At 41.6% G+C, this 23,272-nt stretch overlaps 1 protein-coding gene across 1 annotated transcript in view; it reads left to right on the top strand.

Moving 5' to 3' along the window:
- The window catches only part of ZFAT (zinc finger and AT-hook domain containing), a 422,711-nt gene that overhangs the window by 215,473 nt on the left and 183,966 nt on the right, over positions 1–23,272 (top strand).

The following is a 23,272-nucleotide window of genomic DNA, read 5'->3' as shown; positions in this document are numbered from 1 at the left end:
GGTCATTTTCTCATAAAGAGATGTAACCATGAATATCAGTTTTTACTGGTTCAGTTCTTACTTGAAATTAGCATCTACTTATACAAGTCTCACTCATCTGGAAAAGTATTTTTTTGTTTTGTTTTTTTTTAACGATTACTGAGCATTGCTGACTAAAATTGAAATCGTCCGGTGTTTGTGTGCCCACAGTGTGCAAGTCATGGGGGTACATCAGTAGATGCTTTGGGGGGTTGCTCAGAGGGTAAAACATAGTCTACCCACAGTGAGCTTATGTTCTGGGTGAGAAGATAAGAGTTTAAAATGCAGAATGTTAAAGGAATGCAAATCGTCAGCCAGAGGGGGAGTTCTGGTGAGAAGTCAGGGTTGAGCCTGCTCTCACAGTTTGGATGGGAGGTGGATTAATGGCAGGAGGGTGTTTTTCTTGGTGGGTAGATGGGACCTTGAGAGCAGAAGCACAGAGATTAGGAGGCTCAAGGCCCCTGGGAGGGACCTTGACTGGCCACCAGTGAGGATTAGAGAGTGGCAGGCATTCCTGAAGAAGCTGAAGAATATCTGGGGCACTTCCTCCAGATTATAAGTTCTTGGCTCGTCTTCAGCTTAGAAACACCTTCTAAAAGAGGCTGAAAGCGGGTATGACTGTGAGCAGGGAGTGAAGTTGCTTTGTTACATCATGTCTTGTCGATAACTGTCCTAGGAGAAATGAAAGAGCCAAGCAGCACTGGGGAGGTGAGAGCCTCTGCTGTGGGTTCTCTTGTTGTTTGATTCTTGTACCAGTTTTGAAGCCTCAAATTCTTCTTCCTGTGTGCTTTGTACTCTACTAATGTTTTGTGGGTGGCAGTGAATGGTAAGAACATGGGCCCTGGAATCTGACAGTTTGGGTTGACTCCCAGCTCCAGCTCCAACCGTGTAGGCAAGAATGTCATCGGTCTGCCTCAGTTTTTTCATCTGTAAAATGTGAATCAAAAGGTTACCATCTCATATGGTTGCTTTGAGGGTTAAAGGAGGCGGGACTTGTAAAGTGCTCAGGATAGCAGGGTCCCTATCGAAAGCACCCAGGAGCTGTTAGTGATTGCTGTTAGTTGTGTGCAGCCCTATGGAAATGATCCTATGTCCTCCTCCTTTTACAATAAGGAAATGTAGACACTGAGAGGTTAAGTAATTTGTGCAGGGTGCTTTAGCTGGAAAGAGGACCTGAGCTTTGAATCCAGGCCATCTGATTGTGAGCCCCTGTTCTTAAATTCTTTACTATTAAATGCCTCCCCAAACTATGAAGCAAGAGGCTGGGTGTGTAAAATTGTAGCACAGGTTGGTAAATCATTAAGTTATTCATCAAATGGTATTTATCAAACAGCTAGGCACATTGCCAACTTCTGTGTAAGTTGTAGAGGATATAAGCCATTCTTCCTTCTCTTAAAGAACTGCTCTCCAGGTGGTCACCTGCAGTTTTTCTAGACTGCATAGTTTCATACAAACAAAGAACTAGGACTGAAACAAGATAAGGCAGCGGGTCAGCAGATGTCCCAAGGCAGAGCGTGAGTAATTGCCACGTGAGCGGTGGAGGCGGTATGCTGTGATTTCAGAGGACTCAGCATCTTGTTCCACAGCCTAATCTCCTTTTGGCAAATAAAGGTAATTTTAGAGAGGAGGCAGTTGAAGAAGAATTAGGGCATACCTCCCTGAACATGAAACTCTGATTTCCTGTGGATTGGTTAATGACTTGACTTCTGTCTCGTGCCTTCCCCTTTATTCTCTCTCATCTGTGTACATGCACACCCCTACTCTCTTTTTCTTGCTCAGATAGTTAATCATCATTGCATTTTTTTTTTTTCATTTTTATTGAGATTGTTCAGATACCATACAATTATCCAAAGATCCAAAGTGTACAATCACTTGCCCCTGGGTACCCTCATACAGCTGTGCATCCATCACACTTAATTTTTGTTCAATTTTTAGAAACTTTTCATTACTCCAGACAAGAAATAAAGTGAAAGATGAAATAAGAAAAACAGAAAAGGAAACTCTAAACCTCCCCTATCCCTGACCAACCCCCCTCAATTGTTGACTCCTGGTATTGATATAGTACGTTTCTTACTGTTTATGAAAAAATGTTGAAATACTACTAATTGTAGTATATAGTCTGTAATAGGTATATAGTTCTTCCCTATATGCCCCTCTATTATTAACTTCTAATCGTATTGTCATACATTTGTTCTGGTTCATGAAGTGATTTCTAGTATTTGTACAGCTGATCATGGACATTGCCCACCATAGGATTCAGTTTTATACATTTCCATCTTTTGACCTCCAACTTTCCTTCTGGTGACATATATGACTCTGAGCTTCCCCTTTCCACCTCATTCACACACCATTCGGCACTGTTAGTTATTCTCACATCTTGCTACCAACACCCCTGTTCATTTCCAAACATTTAAGTTCATCCTAATTGAACATTCTGCTCATACTAAGCAAGAGCATCTACATTTCTTCCACAAGGCAGGAGGGAGAGTCAAAGAAGGTAGAGAGGCAAAAGAAAGAGGAAACAAAAAAAATGACAGCTAGGAAGCAGCAAAAGGAAAAATAACCTTAATCAAAGTAGAGTAAAGAATCAGACAATACCACCAATGTCAAGTGTCTAACATGCCTCCCCTATCCCCCCCTCTTATCTGCATTCACCTTGGTATATCACCTTTGTTACATTAAAGGAAGCATAATACAATGATTCTATTAGTTACAGTCTCTAGTTTATGCTGATTGCATCCCTCCCCCAATGCCTCCCCATTTTTAACACCTTGCAAGGTTGACATTTGCTTGTTCTCCCTCGTAAAAGAACATATTTGTACATTTTATCACAATTGTTGAATACTCTAGATTTCACCAAGTTACACAGTCCCAGTCATTATCTTTCCTCCTTTCTTGTGGTGTCTCACATGCTCCCCATCTTTCTCTCTCAGCCATATTCATAGTTACCTTTGTTTAGTGTACTTACATTGTTGTGCTACCATCTCCCAAAATTGTGTTCCAAACCACACACTCCTGTCTTCTATCACCCTGTAGTGCTCCCTTTAGTATTTCCTGTAGGGCAGGTGTCTTGTTCACAAAGTCTCTCATTGTCTGTCAGAAAATATTTTGAGCTCTCCCTCATATTTGAAGGACAGCTTTGCTGGATACAGGATTCTTGGTTGGTGGTTTTTCTCTTTCAGTATCTTAAATATATCACACCACTTCCTTCTTGCCCCCATGGTTTCTGCTGAGAGATCCGCACATAGTCTTATTAAGCTTCCTTTGTATGTAATGGATTGCTTTTCTCTTGCTGCTTTCAGGATTCTTTCTTTGTCTTTGACATTTGATAATCTGATTATTAAGTGTCTTGACGTAGGCCTATACATATCTCTTCTGTTTGGAGTACGCTGCGCTTCTTGGATCTGTAATTTTATGTCTTTCATAAGAGATGGGAAATTTTCATTAATTATTTCCTCTATTATTGCTTCTGCCCCCTTTCCCTTCTCTTCTCCTTCTGGGACACCAATGATACGTACATTATTGTACTTTGTTTCATCCTTGAGATCCCGGAGACGTTGCTCATATTTTTTCATTCTTTTCTCCATCTGCTCCTTTGCGTGTAGGCTTTCAGGTGTTTTGTTCTCCAGTTCCTGAGTGTTTTCTTCTGCCTCTTGAGATCTGCTGTTGTATGTTTCCATTGTGTCTTTCATCTCTTGTGTTGTGCCTTTCATTTCCGTAGATTCTACTAGTAGGTTTTTTGAACTTTTGATTTCTGCCGTATACATGTCCAGTTCTTCCTTTACAGCCTCTATCTCTTTTGCAATATCTTCTCTAAACTTTTTGAATTGATTTAGCATTAGTTGTTTAAATTCCTGTATCTCAGTTGAAGTGTACGTTTGTTCCTTTGACTGGGCCATAACTTTGTTTTTCTTAGTGTAGGTTGTAATTTTCTGTTGTCTAGGCATGGTTTCCTTGGTTATGCAAATTGGGTTTTCTCAGACGAGAACAGGCTCAGGTCCCAGAGGGAAGAAATATTCAGTATCTGGTTTCCCTGCGGGTGTGTCTTAGAAAATTGCTCCACCCTTTGATGCCTTGGGTCACTGTGCTTTTCTGCCCAGCAGGTGACGCCTGTTAGCCTATAATTCTTGACTGGTGTGAGGAGGTATAGCCGTGTTCCCCCAGGCTCTGGGGTCTGGTTCTGAATGGAAAGGGCCCCCCACCCCTTTCCTTCTAGAGAAGACAGACCCCCAGGTGGAGGTTGTTAGCATTTCAATGGTCTCGCTCTCTGCTTGTGGTGTCTCCACCCTTCCCAGAGTCACAGCCCTGGAAACTGAAAATGACTGGGGCTTTCTCCACTGAGCCAAAAAAGAAACAGATAGTCCCCTTCAGACCCAGTCCGAGGCAACCCTCCGGCTCTCCCAGGTCAGTCGTCACCCAAAGCCTCTGTCTGTTTTTTGGGGCTGCGTACCTGTAGTGAGCAGTTCACACTCGCTACTTAAAACTCCAGTTGGAGCTCAGCTGAGCTATATTCGCTTGCTGGGAGAGAGCTTCTCTCTGGCACCACGCGGCTCTGCAGCTCGGGCTATGGGGGAGGGGGTCTCCCGACCTGGTACCGCAGGTTTTACTTACAGATTTTATGCTGTGTTCTCGGGCATTCCTCCGAATTCAGGTTGGTGTATGATGAGTGGATGGTCTCGTTTGTCCCCCTGCAGTTATTCTGGATTATTTACTAGTTGTTTCTGTTTTTTTGTAGCTGTTCCAGGGGGACTACTTAGCTTCCACTCCTCTCTATGCCGCCATCTTGCCCTGATCCCCATCATTGCATTTTAATCAGAGAGGCCAGCTCTAGCTATCAAACAGACGCCTCTGTTTGCAGTTCCTGCTGGGGTCCTAGATCCTTCTGGGAATCTGACTGGGGTCTCTCTCATCATTCAGGCTGTTTCGCTTTTCCTTCATAGGGTGTGTCCCGTCAGTTTGATTTCTTCTGAGAAACTCCTGGACTTTCTGTTCAGTTGTGGTTAGAGATCAGAGATTTTGCTCCTTTGCCTGCCAAGTGCTCCTGCATCCCCTGCCTCCAGACTCGAGGCCAAGGTCTAACTGCGAGGCAGTGGGAAAAGTTCAGCCACGGCTGTGGGTGCCCCCAGTCTGCACTGCTGTCAGTGTTGTCTTTCTGAAATTCCTTCAGTGGCTCCTCTTCACGGTGAAGTCCCAACCGTCAGCTGGGTAGGCAGGGCCCTCACCAAAGTGGTCTTTCCACGTAGCTCTGTGACATCCGTTGATGAAAATTTAGGTTATTTCCAATTTTTTGCTGTTTTAAATATTACTTTAATCAATATCCCTATGTGTAGGTATGTGTGTACATGTATACATATTTGTAGACTTGTATTGTTATTTCTTTAGGAAAAATTCCTAGAAGTGGAACTGCTGGGTCAAAAGTATATTACATTTTTCCAGATTTTCCCCCAGAAAACTCACACCAATATAGATTCCAGAAGTGTGTTAGAGTACCTGTTGGGTTTTACCAGTTTTGTTTGTTTTCTTTTTTAATACTTGTAATGATATGGAAAATATTAAGAAGAAAGTAAAAAGTAATTCAAGATTTCACTGCCTAGGTTAATGACTATTAAATTGTCTAAAATAAAGAACATCCTCCTTTTTTCCATGAATATATACTGTCACATGCATATTATAGAAATGGGACCATACCTAATATTCTGTGATTTTTTTTCACTCACTGATGTGGCAGATATAATTTTCATGGCAGTGTTTCTAATTTAACAGGCGGTTTTGTAGTGTTTTCTGTGTTATTGATACTATTCTCATTGTTTTTTAGCTATGAGTTCATTTTTTTCTCATAGCAATGTTAAGTGCTAGGTACTTGTAGGATCTAAATTTGATAGAAGAGGGAACTGAAGCACAGAGCCCATAAGTGATGGAGCCAAGCAATTTGGCTACAGTGCTATGCTTGCTGACCAAAAAACAATAAATGTAGATTTATGTCATTTTAAAAGGGTGCGCAACATTTCATTTTGTCCATGTGCCATAAATTTCACTTCCTCTGTCTCCCATTGATGTACATGTAGGGTTGTTTTCAGTTTTTCTCCTGGATTTAAAAAAAACAAAAAACGAGGTAAACTACTCAGGTGAACAGTCTCGAGCATACATTTTTATTTTCTTCTTAATTATTTTTGCATGTATGCCATTTATTATTTTTGATAAATACCTTAGTAATGTAATTGCTGGTTCATAGGATATATTCTACATTTTGAAACCTATCCATATTATCAGGCTGCCAGGTAGAAAATGTGTATTGATTATATTTCCATCATTGGCAGTGTCCTCATATTCTGGGTTGTGACAGTCTTCATCTTTGCCAGTTTCCTATGTGAATGATTTTCCTTAATTGTTCTCATTTGCATCTGTTTGCTGATTTGTAGACAGTACTCCATATAGTTTTTACCTATTTGCATTTTGTGTCATTGGGGTATTTCTTGTTTTTGCCTTTGGTAGAACGAATCATGGACCCACAAAAGACAGGTTCTTAATCACAATCTGCATTCCTGAGGGTGTGAACCCATTTGCAGATGGGACCTTTTTAGATGATATTAGTTAAGGTGTGGCCCGACTGAATCAGGGTAGGTCTTCATCCCTGTTACTGGAGGCCTGTTAAAGGAAATTCAGATGCAGCCAGTGGAAACCTGAAAACAAAGAAGCCAGAAGACACAGAAGCCTCAGCAGGAGACCGAGGATATCGCCTTATGACAGAGGACTGCCAACACAGGGATACTCCGGACTCCGGGAGAGAAGGCCCGGCCTCGCTGACATTCTGGTTTTAGTCTTCTAGCCTCCACGTTTTATAATTGAGGAATTCAAGGCAAGATAATAAATGCTTGCTGTTTAAGCCAATCCATTGTGTGATATTTGTCATAGCAGCTCTGGCAAACTAAGACAATGTCCTTTTCCCATTATAGCTTTGGATTGTCATATGCTGAAAATGTTTTTCATACACTTTGTCATTTGTCTTTTAATTTCATTTGTAGCTCTTTTTCTTTGGCATTTTGCTGGACTTTTAAATTTCTATATACACTACTGTTTTAGTTTGCTAATGCTGCCTTTTTGCAAAATACCAGAAATGGATTGGTTTTTATAAAGGGGGTTTATTTGGTTACACAGGTACAGTCTGAAGGCCATAAAGTATCTGAGGTAATGCATCAACAATCAGGTACCTTCACTGGAGGATGGCCAATGGTGTCCGGAAAACCTCTGTTAGCTGGGAAGGTACGTGGCTGGTGTCTGCTCCGGAGTTCTGGTTTCCAAATGGCTTTCTCCCAGGACGTTCCTCTCTAGGCTTCGCTTCTCTCCAGAATATCACTCTCACTTGCTCTTGGGGCATTCATCCTCTCTTAGTTCTCCAGAGCAAAAGTCTGCTGTCAAAGACTGTCTCCAAAATGTCTCTGTAAACTGCAGCTCCTCTCTCAGCTCCTGTGCATTCTTCCAAGTGTCCCCCTTGGCTGTAGCAAGCTCGCTCCTTCTTTCTGAACTTACATAGTGCTCCAATAAACTAATCAACGCCCATGCTGAATGGGCAGGGCCACACCTCCATGGAAGTTATCCAATCAGAGTTATCACCTACAGTTGGGTGGGATGCATCTCCATGGAAACACTCAATCAAAGAATTACAATCTAATCAACACTAATACGTCTGCCCACACAAGAGTGCATCAAAGATAATGGCATTTTGGGGGACATAATACATTCAAACTGGCACAACTACCATCAAATGTTTCCTTTAAATTTCTTGCATATTTTGTAATGCCTAGAAAACTCATCCATACCCCCAAATTATAAAAATATGCTTCTGTATATTCCTCTGTTATTTGAATGACTTCATTTTTTACTTATAGCTTTGATCCATCTGTAAGTAGTGTTTTTATTTAAGTTGTGAAATAAGACAGTTATGTATATACATACACATATGTATATATATTTTTATTAGAGAATGTGCCAGTTTGAATGCATTTTGTCCCCCAGAAAAAGCCATATTCTTTGATGCAATCTTGTGGGGCAGACATTTTAGTGCTGATTAGATTGGAATCCTTTGAGTGTTACTGTGACGATGTGCCCCACCCAACTGTGGGTGATGACTCTGGATAATTTCCATGGAAGTGTTACCCCACCCATTCAGGGTGGGTCTAAATTAAATCGCTGGAGCCATATAAAGGAGCTGACAAATAGAAGGAACTCAGTGCAGCTGTGAGTGACATTTTGAAGAGGTGCTACGGCCAAGAGGGACACTTTGAAGAGTGCACAGGAGTTGAGAGAATGGCTGCAGATTAGAGACAGTTTGAAGACGACTGTTGAAGGCAGACTCTTGCTCCGGAGAAGCTAAGAGAGGACAAACACCCCAACCCCAAGAGCAACTAAGAGTGACATTTTTGAGGAACTGTAGCCTAGAGAGGAACGTCCTGGGAGAAAGCCATTTTGAAACCAGAACTTTGGAGCAGACACCAGCCATGTGCTTTCCCAGCTAACAGAGGTTTTCTGGACACCATTGGCCATCCTCCAGTGAAGGTACCTGATTGTTGATGCATTGCCTTGGACACTTTATGGCCTTAAGACTGTAAGTGTGTAACCAAATAAACCCCCTTTATAAAAGCCAATCCATTTCTGGTGTTTTGCATTCCGGTAGCATTAGCAAACTAGAACAGAGAAGTTGTAGGTGAACAGAGAAGTTGTAGGTTAACAGAAAAATTATGCATAAAATGCAGGGTGCTCATATACCACCCTGTTATTAACACCGTGCATTGGTGTGTTACATTTGTTACAATTGATGAAAACACATTCTTATAATTGTAGTATTAATTATAGTCCATGGTTTAACTTAAGGGTCACTGTTGGTATTGTGCAGTTCATGGATTTTTAAAAAATTTTTAATTCTAGTAACATACTTGTTAAATTGTTCTTTGGAAGTTATCACTTTCATATGACCTAAAATTTCCCCTTTTGACAACATTCAAATGTATAATTCAGTCATGTTAATTATGTTGACAATGTTGTGGTACTATCAACACCATCCATTACCAAAACTTTTCCATCATTCAAAATACAGAATGTACATTTTAAGCCTTAACTCGCTATTACTTACCCTTGCCCCAAACCCTGGTAACCATATTCCAGATTCTGACTCTATGAGTTTGCTTATTCTAATTACTTCATATCAGTGAGATCATACAATATTTGTCCTTTTGTATCTGGCTTATTTCACTCAACATGATGTCTTCAGGGTTTATCAATGTATTTTTCATGTATTTCCTTGTGTTGCCATGGGATTAAAATTTAACATCCTGAACATATAACAGTAATATTTGATTTGATACCAACTTAACTTCAGTAGCTTTGGCATCTGCTATTTCTATACCTCTCCGTCTCCCTACTTTTTTTTTTTTTTTTTAACATTTTTAATTGTGAAACATAACATATGTACAGAACAGTGATAACTTTCAAAGTACAATTTAACAATTAGAGAGCAAATTTCAAAAAATGTTGTTCCGGTTTGCTAATGCTTGCCAGAATGCAAAATACCAGAAATGGATTGGTTTTTATAAAGGGGGGTTATTTGGTTATAAAGTTACAATCTTAAGGCCATCAGGTTACAAAGTTACAGTCTTTAAGGCCATAAAGTGTCCAAGGTAAGGCATCAGCAATAGCATACCTTCACTGGAGAATGGCCTTTGCCATCTGGAAAATCTCTTTTAGCTTGCTGCCAGGTTTTGTTTCAAAATGGCTTCTCAAAGATGTCTGCATCAGCTTCCAAAGGCTGTATTCAAAATGTCTATCTCAGCTGCAGCACGCTCCTTCTGTCTGAGCTCTTATATAGGGCTCTGGTAAACTAATCGAGGCCCACGCTAAATGGGTGGGGCTGCACCTCCTTGGAAATTAATCAGAATTATCACCTACAGTTGGGTGGGTCACATATCCATGGAAACAACCTAATCCAAAGGTTCCAACCTAATCAACGCTGATATTCCTGCCCCAACAAGATTGCGTCAAAGAACATGGCTTTTTCTGGGGGACATAGTATAGCCAAACTGACACAAATGTTATGGGTTACAGTTCCACAGTTTCATTTATTTCCTTATTATAAAATATAACATATATGCAGAAAGGTGGTAACTTTCAAAGTACAATTTAAAAGTAGCTATAGAACAAATATCAAAGAATGTTATGGATTACAGTTCCACCATTTCTGTTATTTCCTTCTAGCTATTCTAATACACTGGCATCTAAATATCTATATATTTATATAGATATTAAGTATTCATAATCCTTTGTTAAATCCTATCTTGTCTGCTGCTACCCCTTCCTCTTGTTTAATCACTTTCTTGATCTTCAAGGATGTCTGATGATGTCAGTGACCACCCTAACTTGTTCATATTGAAAAGGGGTGTCGACATTATGGGGAAGGGGGATATACAGCTGGTTGATGTTCCTGGAGAGGCTGTTGCCTCTGGGTTTTGGTACTTATCTGGTGTAGGAACACACTGGGGGATTTAAGTTTCTGAAAAGTAAACTTAGGTACCTAGGTATTCCGGGACTACTGTTGCTTAGGGCTTGGCATACTGTAGCCGTTTGGGATATCTGGCTGGAACTTGCATAAGAGTAAATTTCAAGATAAATTCTCAACTCTATTTGAAATCTCTTAGCCACTGTAACCTTAATTTATTACCTTTCTTTTCCCCCTTTTGGTCAAGAAGGCATTTTCAATCCCTTGATGCCAGGGCCAGGCAGATTCCTGGGAATTGTGTCCCATGTCGACAGGGAGAATCACTCCCATGCGTGTCCTCTCCTACCCCCACTTTTTTTCCTTTAAATTACCTTTACTAATATTCTTCAATTCTGTGCCCTTCTGCAGACCTCTCTCCTTTCTTTCCTCAGCTGGTAGAACTCCCTTTAATATTTCAGGGCATGTCTCTTGTTAACAAATTCTCTCAGCATTTGTTTGTGAAAATTTTAAACTCTCCCTCAGTTTTGAATGAGAGCTTTGCTGGATAAGAATTCTTGGCTGGCAATTTTTGTCTTTTAGAATCTTAAATATGTCAGACCCCTGCCTTCTCACCTCCATGGTGCCCACTAAGTAGTTAATATTTAGTCTTATGTTGTTTCCCTTGTTTGAGGTGAATTGCTTCTCTCTTGCTGCTTTCAGGACCTTCTCATCCTCATCAGCATTTGGCAGTCTGACTAGAATATGCCTCAGGATGGGTTTATTTGGATTTATTTCATTTGGAGTTTGTTGGGCATCTTTAATTTGCATATGTATGTTGTTGTGTCAGTTTGGATGTATTATGTCCCCCCAAAAGCCATATTATTTAATACAGTTTTGTGGGGCAGACATATTAGTGTTGACTAGGTTGGAATCTTTTGATTGAGTGTTTCCGTGGAGGTGTGACTTAATCAACTGTGGGTGAAATGTTTGATTAAACTATTTCCGTGGACATACGGACCACGCCCATTCAGTGTGGGTCTTGATTTAATCACTGGAGTCCTATAAAAGAGCTCACAAATAGAAGCAGCTGAGAGGGATATTTTGGAGAGAAGCTGAGAGCTGACACTGATGCTGACATTTGGAGATGCTTGGAGACATTTGGAGATGCTAGCCCAGAGTTTGCTCTGGAGAAGCTAAGAGAGGACCTTGATGCTCAGCTGTGCTGAAGAAGCTAAGAGAGACCCAAAGACATTTGGGGGAAAGCCATTTTTAAATGCAGCCTGGGAGCAAAGGAACAGCAGATGCCAGCCATGTGCCTTCCCAGCTGGCAGAAATGTTCCGACACCATTGGCCATCCTTCAGTGAAGGTGTCATCTTGTTGTTGCCTTAGTTTGGACATTTTTATGGCCTTGGAACTGTAAATTTGTAACAGAATAACTCCCCTTTATAATAGCCAATCCGTTTTTTGTATTTTGCATAATGGCAGCATTAGCAAACCGGAACAGTCATTTAGGAGGATTGGGAAGTTTTTCCCAACTATGTCTTCAAATACTCTTCCTAGCCCTTTACTCTTCTCTGGGACACCAGAGATTCTTATGTTTGTGCGCTTCATGTTATCCATCATTTCCCCTGAAATTCATTTCAAATTTTTTTATTTTTTTCACCATTTGTTCTTTTGTGCATTCACACTCAATTGTTTTGTCCTCTAGTTTGCTTATTCTCTCTTCTGCCTCTTCAAATTTTAATTTGATCAATAGTATCTTTTATTTCTGTAAGATCTGCTATTTTTGAATTTACTCTTTCAGATTTTTCTTTATGCTCTTCTAGAGTCTTCTTGATATCCTTGGTGTCCTTAGCCAATTCACTGAAGTTGTTTTGGAGATTTGTGTATACATCTTTGATTAATTGCTCCAAGTTCTGTATCTCCTCAAGCTTTTTAATTTGTTTGTTTGTCTTGTCCTTCTATTCTTGTTTTTTTCATGTGTTTTATAATTTTATGTTGGCCTCCGGGCTTTTGCTTAACTTCATAAGGTTTTTTTGGGATATGCAGAATTATTTGAACATTTATCTATAGTTTTGCAGAGCTACAGCTTGCTGGAGTGCACTTCCCCTATCCTCCCAGCAGATGGTGCTCTTGAGCCATCTCTTACCCTCAAGCCTGCTCTCCCCCACCCTTGCCTGTGCTCTGGGTAAAACCTGGTGGAAATCCAGTCAGCATACCTGTTCTCTGTGTGCACTGGGAACTGCCAGCCCTGTGAGCAGGGGAAGGATCAGTAGGGAGTCTGCTCGAGGGCACGGTGGTTCTGGCAGTTCCCAGGGCTCCAGTTGACTGCTCTGCTGCTGTGGGGTTGCATGGCTCACCCTGCAGCTCAAATGCACTGCAGTCATGTGTTCATGAGCCTTTAGGGTCACAGCAGGGCTCCTGGCATTTCCGTGTGGCACTGCTGCCTCTCCCCATCTCCTGCCGTTGCACACTGTGGGCTTCTGTGGAGGAAGGGTAAATACAGTCAAGACAAATCCAGCGAATCCTGAGTTAATTCACTGGAACTCCTGGCCATGCAGCTGTGAAAGGTTATCTCTCCAGCCAGCAACTGAGATGGGTGCACAGGGTGTGGAAAGCTGCTCTCTCCTGCCCTTGGTGGCTGGCTCCAGCTGCCAGTCCCCACTGGCGATCTCGGCCCAACACACTCACTCTGTCCCTTCAGGTCCAGACTCTCTGCCTCTCCATCCATTTCCCCACTGTGTTGTAAGGGTCCCTGTCCGTCCGGCTGCACCCTGGAATTGCTTCTATCTAGTTTTTTTCATCTAGAAGTTTGCCCTGCCTCTCCTAATCTGCCTTCTTCCCGGAAGCTCCTCACTTTTTTTATACTTGTTAAAAATTATGTCTTTGTACATTGAGTCCCAAGCCATAGATTTATCATCACTTTTTATACATTTGCTGCCTGTAGGAAGCAAGAAGCATTGTTACTTACCAAAAAAAAATGCAATACAACAGTACTACTTTGTTCCCTTCTTCGGAGGTCTTTATTGCTTTATTTTACCGTGAACCATTGTCTTGTGTCCTTTTCTTTCAGTTGGAAGAACTCCCTTTTGCCTTGCTTGTAGGACAAGTCTAGTGGCAAGAACTCCCTCATCTTTTCTTTATTTGGTAATGTCTTTATCTCTTCCTTTTTTTGAAAGAAATTCTTGCCAGATGTAAAGTTCATGGCTGACAGTTGTTTTTTCTCAACACTGTATGTATTTCAGCCCACTGCCTTCTTGCCTCCATGGTTTCTGATGAGAAAGCAGCACTTACACTAACTAGGACTCCCTTGTGCATAACATGTTGCTTTTCTCTTGCAGCTTTCAGCTCTGTCTCCTTGTCCTTTGTGTTCACCAGTTTGATCCGTATGTAATATGGGCTTTTTGGATGTGCATATTCATGTCTTTTGCCAAGTTTGCTAAGTTGGGGGTGTTTTCTGTCATTATTTCTTTGAATATTCCTTCTGCCCCTTTCTGTCTTTATTCTCCTTCTGAGACTCCCATAAGGCGTATATTGGTATGCTTGATTGTGTCCCACAGGTCTCGGTTATTTTTGCTTTTTATAATTCTTTTTTCTTTCTGTTTCTCAGCTTGACTCATTTCACTTGTCGTGTCTTCAGTTCACTAATTCTTTCTTCTGCCAGCTGCAGTCTGCTATGGAAACCTTTCTGGGAATTTTTCATTTCAGTTATTGTGGTCTTCAACTTCAATAGTTCTTGTTTGGTTCTTCTTTAAAATTTCTCTCTATTGAAATTCTCATATTGTTCATTAATTCTTTTCTTGATGACCTTTAGTTCTTTATTTTTCTTTATCTTGAGTTGTATATGTTTTTCTAATATTTTTTAGTTCTTTCTTTGTATTTTTTTTTTATCTCCTTGATCATATTGAGTATCATTTTTGTAAAAGTTTTTGTCTGGTTTGTCCACAGACTGGTCTTCTTCTTTGATGTTTTCTGTATATTTATCCTCTTCCTTTGGATGGACCATCATTTCCTGTTTCTTTATAATCTTTTTTGTTTGTTTGTTTGTTTTTTAAAATAACGTTGTTTTCATACTTTTAATTGTGCAATATAGAAAACTGAAAAGCACAAGAAGTGAAGAACACAAAAGTCATCCAGAATCATAAGCAATTTACAGTTTACATGTCCTTCTAGGTCTTTTATGTGTATGCACACAACTGACCATACATTTTTATGTGGTTGAGATCACACAGAATGTTACTATGCTTTTCATGAATATTTACCAATTCCAGGTCCCAAAACTGTGAGCATGGGGATAACCAAAAATACGTGACACCAACTCAATCAGGAAAAAAAAATGTATTCCTGCCTTTCTTGGTGACAAAAGTTTCATAGAAGACAAAAATGCAACAGGTCTCTGTAGATATTGGCAGAATTGCATGTACTGCATTCCCTTAATTCTCAATTTAAAATGAGACATAAAGCAGGAGTACAATAAGTGTAATGCATGTGAGAGAATTCATTGTCAGACCTATATTGAAATAATAGCAAGGTATGTTTCCATTGAATTATTTAACGGTGTTTTCCTATGGTACAGCCAAGAGATACGCACATACAGTGGTTACATCAAAATGGAACTATGAACACAGCTGCATACATCCCTCCCCCTGCACTTTCTTCCGCCCCTCTGCCGCCATCCTAATAAACAAATCCTGAGGCATACTGCTCAGAGATGGTTTAACAATTCTATGTCAAAGATGCTTCTTTTCTATTAACAAAAAGATTTAGAAATTCGTTAATTCACTAACTCTACTTTTTATCATAGAAGATATCTAAAAGGGTTAGATGTGAAATCTTTGTAATCTTTAGTGCACATTTTAATGTTTTAAAATGTTAACTCTGGAATTTATTCCCTGAAATGTCTGTTTCTTGAGTCTGTGTCCAGTCAGTGACGTAACAGAGTTTTTCTAGCGTCAGGACTTAACAAAGCCAAGCAAAGCTTAGCAAAAAAATGTCTGTCACCGTCTTTGCAAATCGGCTTTTCCTTGGCTGGTGCTCTCCTTCAGAGTTCAGCCCTCAGATCCGAAAGGCCAGCTCAAGGAGAAGGTGACATGCCAGGTCCTCCGTGTCTTTTTCTGGGCCTGTGTCTTGTCCTGGGCTTGTGCTTGCTATGCCTTAGCTGTTCCCCTATTCGCAGGCGTTTGAATGCCCCCTCGACTGCCCAGGATATAGACTTTCTTCCTCTCCTTAAGTCCTGGGGGTTCCACTGCAGCACTGAAAGCAGGGAAGCCTGTCCCCAAGCCACCTGCCTCATTGCCTCAGTTGTTCCTTATCCTGCTTTCATCATCTCCAGCTGCTTTTGCCTGGAGGGCAAATTCCAGGAGGGGCAGCACAAGAGAGAAGAGTTCCTAAGTCAGTCTTTCCTGGCTGGAACAAGGTCCAGGACCCACAGGAGTGCTGGCGGGCTCCAAATTGCCACAGGAAGGGGCAAGGAAAGGGCCGGGAGGGGTGCCAGGAGCTTTTTCCGTAGTGCCCCAAGCTGCGCTTTCTTGGCTTTCCACCTGCCCAGCAGGTGCAGCCTTTCCCCTTTCCTCCTCTGCAGCTCTGAGGAAGTGCGCTGTCTCTAAGTCTCCGCTGTCGCTTTTGTCCAGGGTGGGTTGGAATGGTGGCTGCCCTCAGAGCTGGCCCCCCCATGATCCAGTGTAACTGATCAGATGCAGTGATAAACAATTGGACAGTGCCTCCCTGGATCTTGGAGTACTGGATTTTCATGTTCCTCTTGCACCAGCAAGCTATGCCAGGGGCCGGACCAGCTAGCTGCCTGCTGCGAGAATGGGGGATAGGTCATGGTAACTGCTGCGCAGACGGAGCCCTTTAATGGTATTTACTGTAATTTCCCAGCCTCTTCCTCCCGCTCTTCCTGGATGCTATAGAGTGTTCTACTGGACTCCAGCATTTCAGCATATTTGATTCAGTCTGTTTCTGCCTGTTTAACAATTATCCTGGTGGAGGGACTGAATCCTCAAGCACCCTACTCTGCCATCTTTCCTCAATTCGGTTACATATATTTGGTCAGTGTATATGGTCAAAGGAGTTATCTTAAATGTGGTTTTGAAAAGCAAAACTTTGTATTTTGACATATAGAGTCATAGGATGTTGCAGAGATAGTTCAGAGAGACCCTGTGTCCCCTCACCCTGTTTTCCCCAGGAGGTACGTCTTACGGAACTATAGTGCAGTATGAAGATCAGGAAAACGACATTGTTCCAGTGTGCGTGTGTAACTTGTGTAGATTCATATACCACCCCACCCCCCCGCTCACAATTAGGACACAGAACTGCTCCTTCATGAAGCTCTTCCTCTGACTACTCCCGTATCTTCACACCCGCCCTCTCCCCACAACCCCTGGCAACCCCTAACCTGTTCTCCGTCTCTATAATTTTGAGAGGGACTTTGAGAGTGTTATACAAGTTTAATCATACATTGTGTGAGTTTTTGAGGTTGGCTTAAAAAATCCTTTTGTAGACCCGATTTCGAGTTTTAAAACTGAGGAGTTTGAGGCCCAGAAGTAATGGTTGTCCTAGGTCCTTCCTGTGTCCCACTGCTCATTTCGGATAGGGTTAGAGTAGGAACCCATGGCTCCCTCCTCCCACCCTGTTGGTGGCCCCACTATCCCACGTTGTATCTTAAAACCTGTCTCGTACTTCTGCCTCATGGATGTATATTTTATTCATTCCAGTGCACTTCTGTCAGATTTTTCTCTAACCTTATGAAAGTCCCACTCAGTGTGTTTCCCGATATTTATTTTCCACTCTGTAATTAATTGGGCAGTCTCTTCGGCAATGGCAGACAGGCACAATCCTTTCTAATAAGATTATCATTTTCCCCAATAATGATCTGTGTAGAAAATGGCCTCGTATTCCATTGATTTGAACAACCTAAGTGGACTTTAATTTAACAAAACCAAATGGAAAGATAAAAGCTCTGGGTGATTTTCCTTTTCTGGCTACAGTTGAAGTCTCTAAAATATGCAGAAATGACCTTATGCCCAGCTGCCTGGTGGCTGACGTCCTTGTGATTGCTCCATGTTCCCTAGTTTGCCAAGCACAATATTACACTTTGGAAAGTTCTTGCATAATTGTTTTAATACATGTTCTGTAAAGAGCAGTTTAGTGACATTTCCAACAGTTGACCTTGACTCTTAAGCTTGCTAAAACAATTAGAAGAAAACAAAATAAGCTTTTTCCTATAATGAACCATGGCAAGTTAAAATAGCACTTTTGATATGTATTCAATGTTTATTTATTTTCTTTTGCATTTGAATAGTAAAAGAAACGAGGAAAAGTATTTTTTCCTTCCATTATATGGAACAGCTGTTGTTTTTGAAAAATATTTTACAGCCTACAGAAATCAATATGTCAAGTTTACAAAAGTGACTTTTGAACCACTCTAAGCGTGTTATTTCTGGGGTCATTTTAAGCAAGGAGAGTTGCAAAAATTGGCTTGTATTCTTGTTAAATCCTTCATAAAGGAGACAAGGCATTTGTTTTAAGGTCTTACCTAAGATGCACCTATAATCTTCCTGAACATTTTTACAGCACTATTTCAGGTCTCTGCTTTCTATATTTGTGTTAGCAAAACAGCTGACTTGATAAATACCTGCTATGATTGAAAACTGTTCAGAGTGAATCTTGTGTTTAAAATTTTGTAGGTGAAAAAGTAGTACAGTGTCAGTCTCTGAACATAATACTTTTCTCTGTAGAAAGATGTTTAATGGTAATAACTGTTTCTTTTTGATGCCTGGTAGATGCTTGTTTTATCTCTGCTCTAAACAGGTGAGTGGAAATCCGAGTTTATCCAGTACAGTGGTCTCCAGCCATGCTCAGTCCTCAGTGTGCTTGAATATGTGGGAATTCGCCCTGGCACACTTAACAGTCCTTTTCCATGAGACCTCCCTCTTCCAACTGTCCTCCACCCCTCCTGCTGTTCCTGCCACACCTCCTTTGTGAATTCATCCTCTTCTTTCAATCATGCAGCTGTCCCCGATTCTGCCCGTCAGTGTTTGCCAGTTTATGCTGTTTTAACAAGCCTCCCCCAAACTGAAGTGGTTTAAAATAGCCAAGCTTTATTTCTTGTTCATGATGCTTGTCCTTCGAAGGCCTTCGGGGGCTCTGCTCACTCAGGAACCCTGAAGGCAGCCCCCTACCTTGAAGGTAGCTGTTTTGGTTTGCCAGGTCTGCCACGACAAATACCACACAGTGGGCCAGTTTAAAGAACAGGAATTAATTGACTCCTGGTTTTGAAGGCTTGAAGTCGAAAATCAGGGCGTCAGCAAGGCTATGCTTTCCACAAGTCTGTTGTGGTCTCTGGTGGCTTTCTAGCAGTCCTTCACCATGTGACAACCTCTTTCTCTTATTTCATTTTCCTCCATCTGGCTTCTTCTCATTTCTGCCTTCTTGTGATCATGGCCAAATTTCCTCTCTTTATGAAGGCCTCCAGTAATATGGATTAAGAGTATACCCTGATTCAATTTGGCCACTCCTTAACTAATAATGACGTCTTCAAAGGGCCCTGTTTGCAAATGGGTTCACACCTACAGAAATGCAGATAATAATTATGCAGGTATAATTAAGCAGATGTAATTACTATTTTGTTGGGGTACATGATTCAGTATACCGCAGTTACCAATCATGGTGCAAGAGGGAAAGGGAGTCCAGGGGGTGTTTATCTTGGCCCGGAATTGGCATCTGTCATTTCTGCTCATGCAACTCATTGGCCTGAATTGATCCACTTTCTACCCCTCCACCCCCTGCCCAATCACATGGGGTCCGGAAGTTGTAGTCCTGCCATGTGCCCAAAGTAGGGGAGAATTGGAAATGTTTGGGGGCCCGCACTGGTGACCACCACTGGTTCCTGTCCATTTCCATGGATTCAACCAACACTTTGTTCTTTCTTGCCAAGATCTTCTGAGCTCTAGACCTGTATTTCAGTTTGGGTGTCCCAGCAGTTTGCACTGTGTGGCATGCTCAGTACCTACATCATCATCCAACTCTTTATAAATGCTCCTCCTGTGTTCCGTTTTGGTGACTGGCCTCACCATCCAGAAGTCTTGGCCCGAAACCTCTCCATCACCTGCCCTAGGCAGTCACTTACCAAGTTCAGTGGACTTTTCCTGCTAAATATTTTTCCAGTCCTTCACTCCATCCCTGCTTCTGTTCTTCAGATTCAGGCCCCATCATCTCTTACATGGACTCTTGTAACAGCTCTGGTCTGCCTTCCCCCCCAGTCCAAATTCTGTGAACCCCAGTGGTTTTCAGACATTTTGGGCACATATCCTCAATACCTTTTTATTTGTTTACTAGTCAGTTATATCTTTTCATTTAATAAGCACCCATTGAGTTCTTACTGTGGATCAGCCACTGTTCTAAATGTTTTATAAATATTAACTCATTTCATCTTTATAAAAAGCTTGAGGGGTAGTTACTATTATTATCCCCACTTCACAGATCAGGAAACTGAGGTGAGCATTCTTTCCAGTGTCATAGGAGTAAGAGGTGGATCTGGCTCAGATACATGTACTGTTGTATTAATATATTATAGACATTATAAAACATACATAAAATATAAATTTTTAAAAAATGAGGAAAGAAATAAAGGTAAACAAGAATTCTACTGTGTACTTCCCAAACTTCAGTGGTTGACTTCGGCATCTGCTCAGGTGTGTGCCCCTCACTTTGAGAACCACTGTTGTCCTTAATTTTAGAAGCATCTTTCTGCAGTGTACCCTGGTCACCCTCACCCCCCACCCCCCACCATGCTGCTGATCAGAAACAGTCCACGCTCCCCCAGAGGCTGCTCAGTTGTCTGCCACCTGGCTTTCTTATCCCTACCACCTCCTTTCTCATCCCCTCTCACCCTCCCCACTATGACTCGGCTGTAACAAACTTCCTGAAGGCCCAGAATACAAACTGCCTGAAGGCCCCCAATACTCTGCGTTCTCGTGGTCTCTTGTACACGTCGTTCTTTTTCTTGGAATGCCCCTTTTTCCATTTCTCCCTGAACAACTTCAGTCATTCTTTACGGTTCAGACCAGCTCCTCCTCCTTTGAGAAGCCTCCAGTCACTCTTTCCCCACCTTTGCCAGTGCGTGGATCCAGGCTACGGGAAGGTGCCTCCTTCTGTTCTAGAAAAACCCTCTGCACTTACCTACCTCTATTATAACACTCATCACCTTGTATTATATGTTTTTTTTTTTTTTAATTTTAGTAGCTTTATTGGGATATAAATCACATACCATACAATTCATCCACATAAAATATAAAATTCAGAGGCTTTTAGTATATTCACAATGATGTACAACCATCACCATTTTCTAATTCCAGAACATTTCATTTTCCCAAACAGAAGCCCTATACCCATTAGCAATCGTTCCCCATTTCCCTGCATCCCCTAGCCTTAGGTAATCTCAGATCTTCTTTCTGTCTCTATGGATTTCTCTATTCTGGGCATGTCTTATAAATAGACTCATACAATATGTGTTGTGTTTTTTTTTTGGTGACTGGCTTCTTTCACTTAGTCTGATGTTTTCAAGTTTCATCCATGTTGTAGCATATATCAGTACTTCATTCCTTTTTTTTTTTAATGATTGAATAACATTCCACTGAATGAATATACCATTTTATTCATCCATTCATCAGTTGATGGACATCTGGATTATTTCCACCTTTTGGCTGTCATGAAAAATGCTGCCCTGAACATTTGGGTACAAGTTTTTTTCGTGGACCTATGTTTTCATATCTCTTGAGTATATATCTAGAAGTGGAATTGCTGGATCCTATAGTAGTTCCATGTTTAACTTTTTGAAGAATTGCCAAATGGCTGCACCAGTCTACATTTCCACTAACACTGCATGAGGATTCTAATTTCCCCCATCTTCATTATTAGTTTGTTTGATCTTTTGGTTATAGCCATTGTAGTGGGTGTGAAGTGGCATCTCACTGTGGTTTTGATTTGCATTTTCTGTATTACCGTTTTTAACTTATCTTTCTTCTAGGCTGCTGGCACCCCAGGCACAGGGACCCTGTTGTATCTGTAGCCCTGTTACTCCCAGCGTCTGTCTTGGTACATCGTTGTTGTTTAATAAATGTTGGTTGAGAGAATGAATGAAGGAAAGAATGAATTGTATAAGGAGAAAACTGGGGCCTGGAGGGTCTTATGGGTCTAGCTCACTAAGGGATAACTCTAGCACTGGTCCCTGCTTTCTGGGTGCCTGGCCTAGGGCACAGCCCATTTTTCACCCTGTGCTGGAGGGGCTGGTAGAGCCAACACCCCCAGTGTAAGCGGATGCTCACCAGGGTGCCAGAGTTTCAGGGGAGAATGTGGTTGACTTCTCAAAGTGAGATGAAAGGAGGGCAAAATAAGGGAGCGAAGGGGAAGTGAGGATGAGGCTTTGGTCATGGGCCGGGAGTGGCTCCCACCAGAGTCCAGTGAAGGGGGCCGAGTCATCAAGAATGCCACAAGCCAGCAGGGGAGGGGGGCGATGGAGCAGAGTTCCCACAGGATGAGGTCGAAACCCTTGCCCTCCTGGTTTTAATAAGTATTGTGTTTAGAATATGCTTCCAAAATTTCTTGGCCGTGGAGTCTTCTTCTTCTTAGAAAACTTATTTATTTTCTGAGTTCTGCAGAAGAGTGTCTGAGGAAGCAGATGGCCTGCTGGGTGGTTCGCATTGGCTCGACAAGCTCAGTGAGTCTGAGTGAACTTGAGGTATTTCCCTCCAACCTGCCCTCCTTACCTGAATAGATGGTCTCAGCTGCTTTTACAGTCCAGTAGTAGGAGATGCCTAGACTCCTCCTCTCCCTCACTCCCTTTCCTTATATTCAGTTGAACCTGCCTTCAAATGTGGCCTGGCCTGGCCTCCTCTGTCACTCTGCACTGCCCTGCTCAGGCCAGCCTGCCTGCCTGCCCTCCCTCCTTCCTTCCTTTCCTCGCCACCCTCCCCCTTCCTTCCTTCCGCCCTCCTTCCTTCCGCCCTCCTTCTGTAGTCCATAGTTTAACTTAGGGTTCACTGTTTATGTAGTGTAGTTCCATGGATTTTTTTTTCCTGTTGCCATATATATAATCTATTTCCCCCTTTAATCACATTCAAATATATATTACAGTACTGTTAGTTGCATTCACAATGTTGTGCTACCATCACCAAAATCCATTATTAAAACATTTCCATCATTCCAAATAGGAACTCTGTACATTTTAAGCCTTTACTTCCTATTCCCTATCTCCACCCTGTCTCCTGGTAATCTATACTCTACATTCTACTCTGTGAGTTTACCTAGTGCAATTATTTCGAATCAGTGAGATCATACAATATTTGTCCATTTGTGTCTGGCTTATTTCACTTAACGTGATGTCCTCAAGGTTCATCCAGGTTGTTGCATGTAACTTAATTCCTTTTAATGGCTGAATATATTCCATTGTATGTATATTATTTATCCATTCATTGGTTGATGGACACTTGGGTTGCCTCCATCCTTTGGCAATTGTGAATAATGTCACTTTGAATATTAGTGTGCCAATAGTAGCCTTCTTTCTGGGGTCATTTCTCTATAGATCCTTCTATGGTGCTTCCAGGAAATTTTTTTTTTTTATAATGTAAATCTGATCATATCTCTCCCCTGCTCAGACTCCTTCAGTGTCTCCGTGTCACCCTAAACAAAGCCCAAGCTTGTGAACATGGCATGCAAATGCAAGGCCTTTTGTAGCCTGGCCTCTGTGAGCTGCCTGACCCTAGGGACTGTCCCACATCATCATCAGT

The sequence above is a fragment of the Choloepus didactylus genome, chromosome 14 (assembly GCF_015220235.1).
Source record: "Choloepus didactylus isolate mChoDid1 chromosome 14, mChoDid1.pri, whole genome shotgun sequence".
Classification (NCBI taxonomy): domain Eukaryota; kingdom Metazoa; phylum Chordata; class Mammalia; order Pilosa; family Megalonychidae; genus Choloepus; species Choloepus didactylus.
This window is presented reverse-complemented; position numbering and strand designations above follow the sequence as displayed.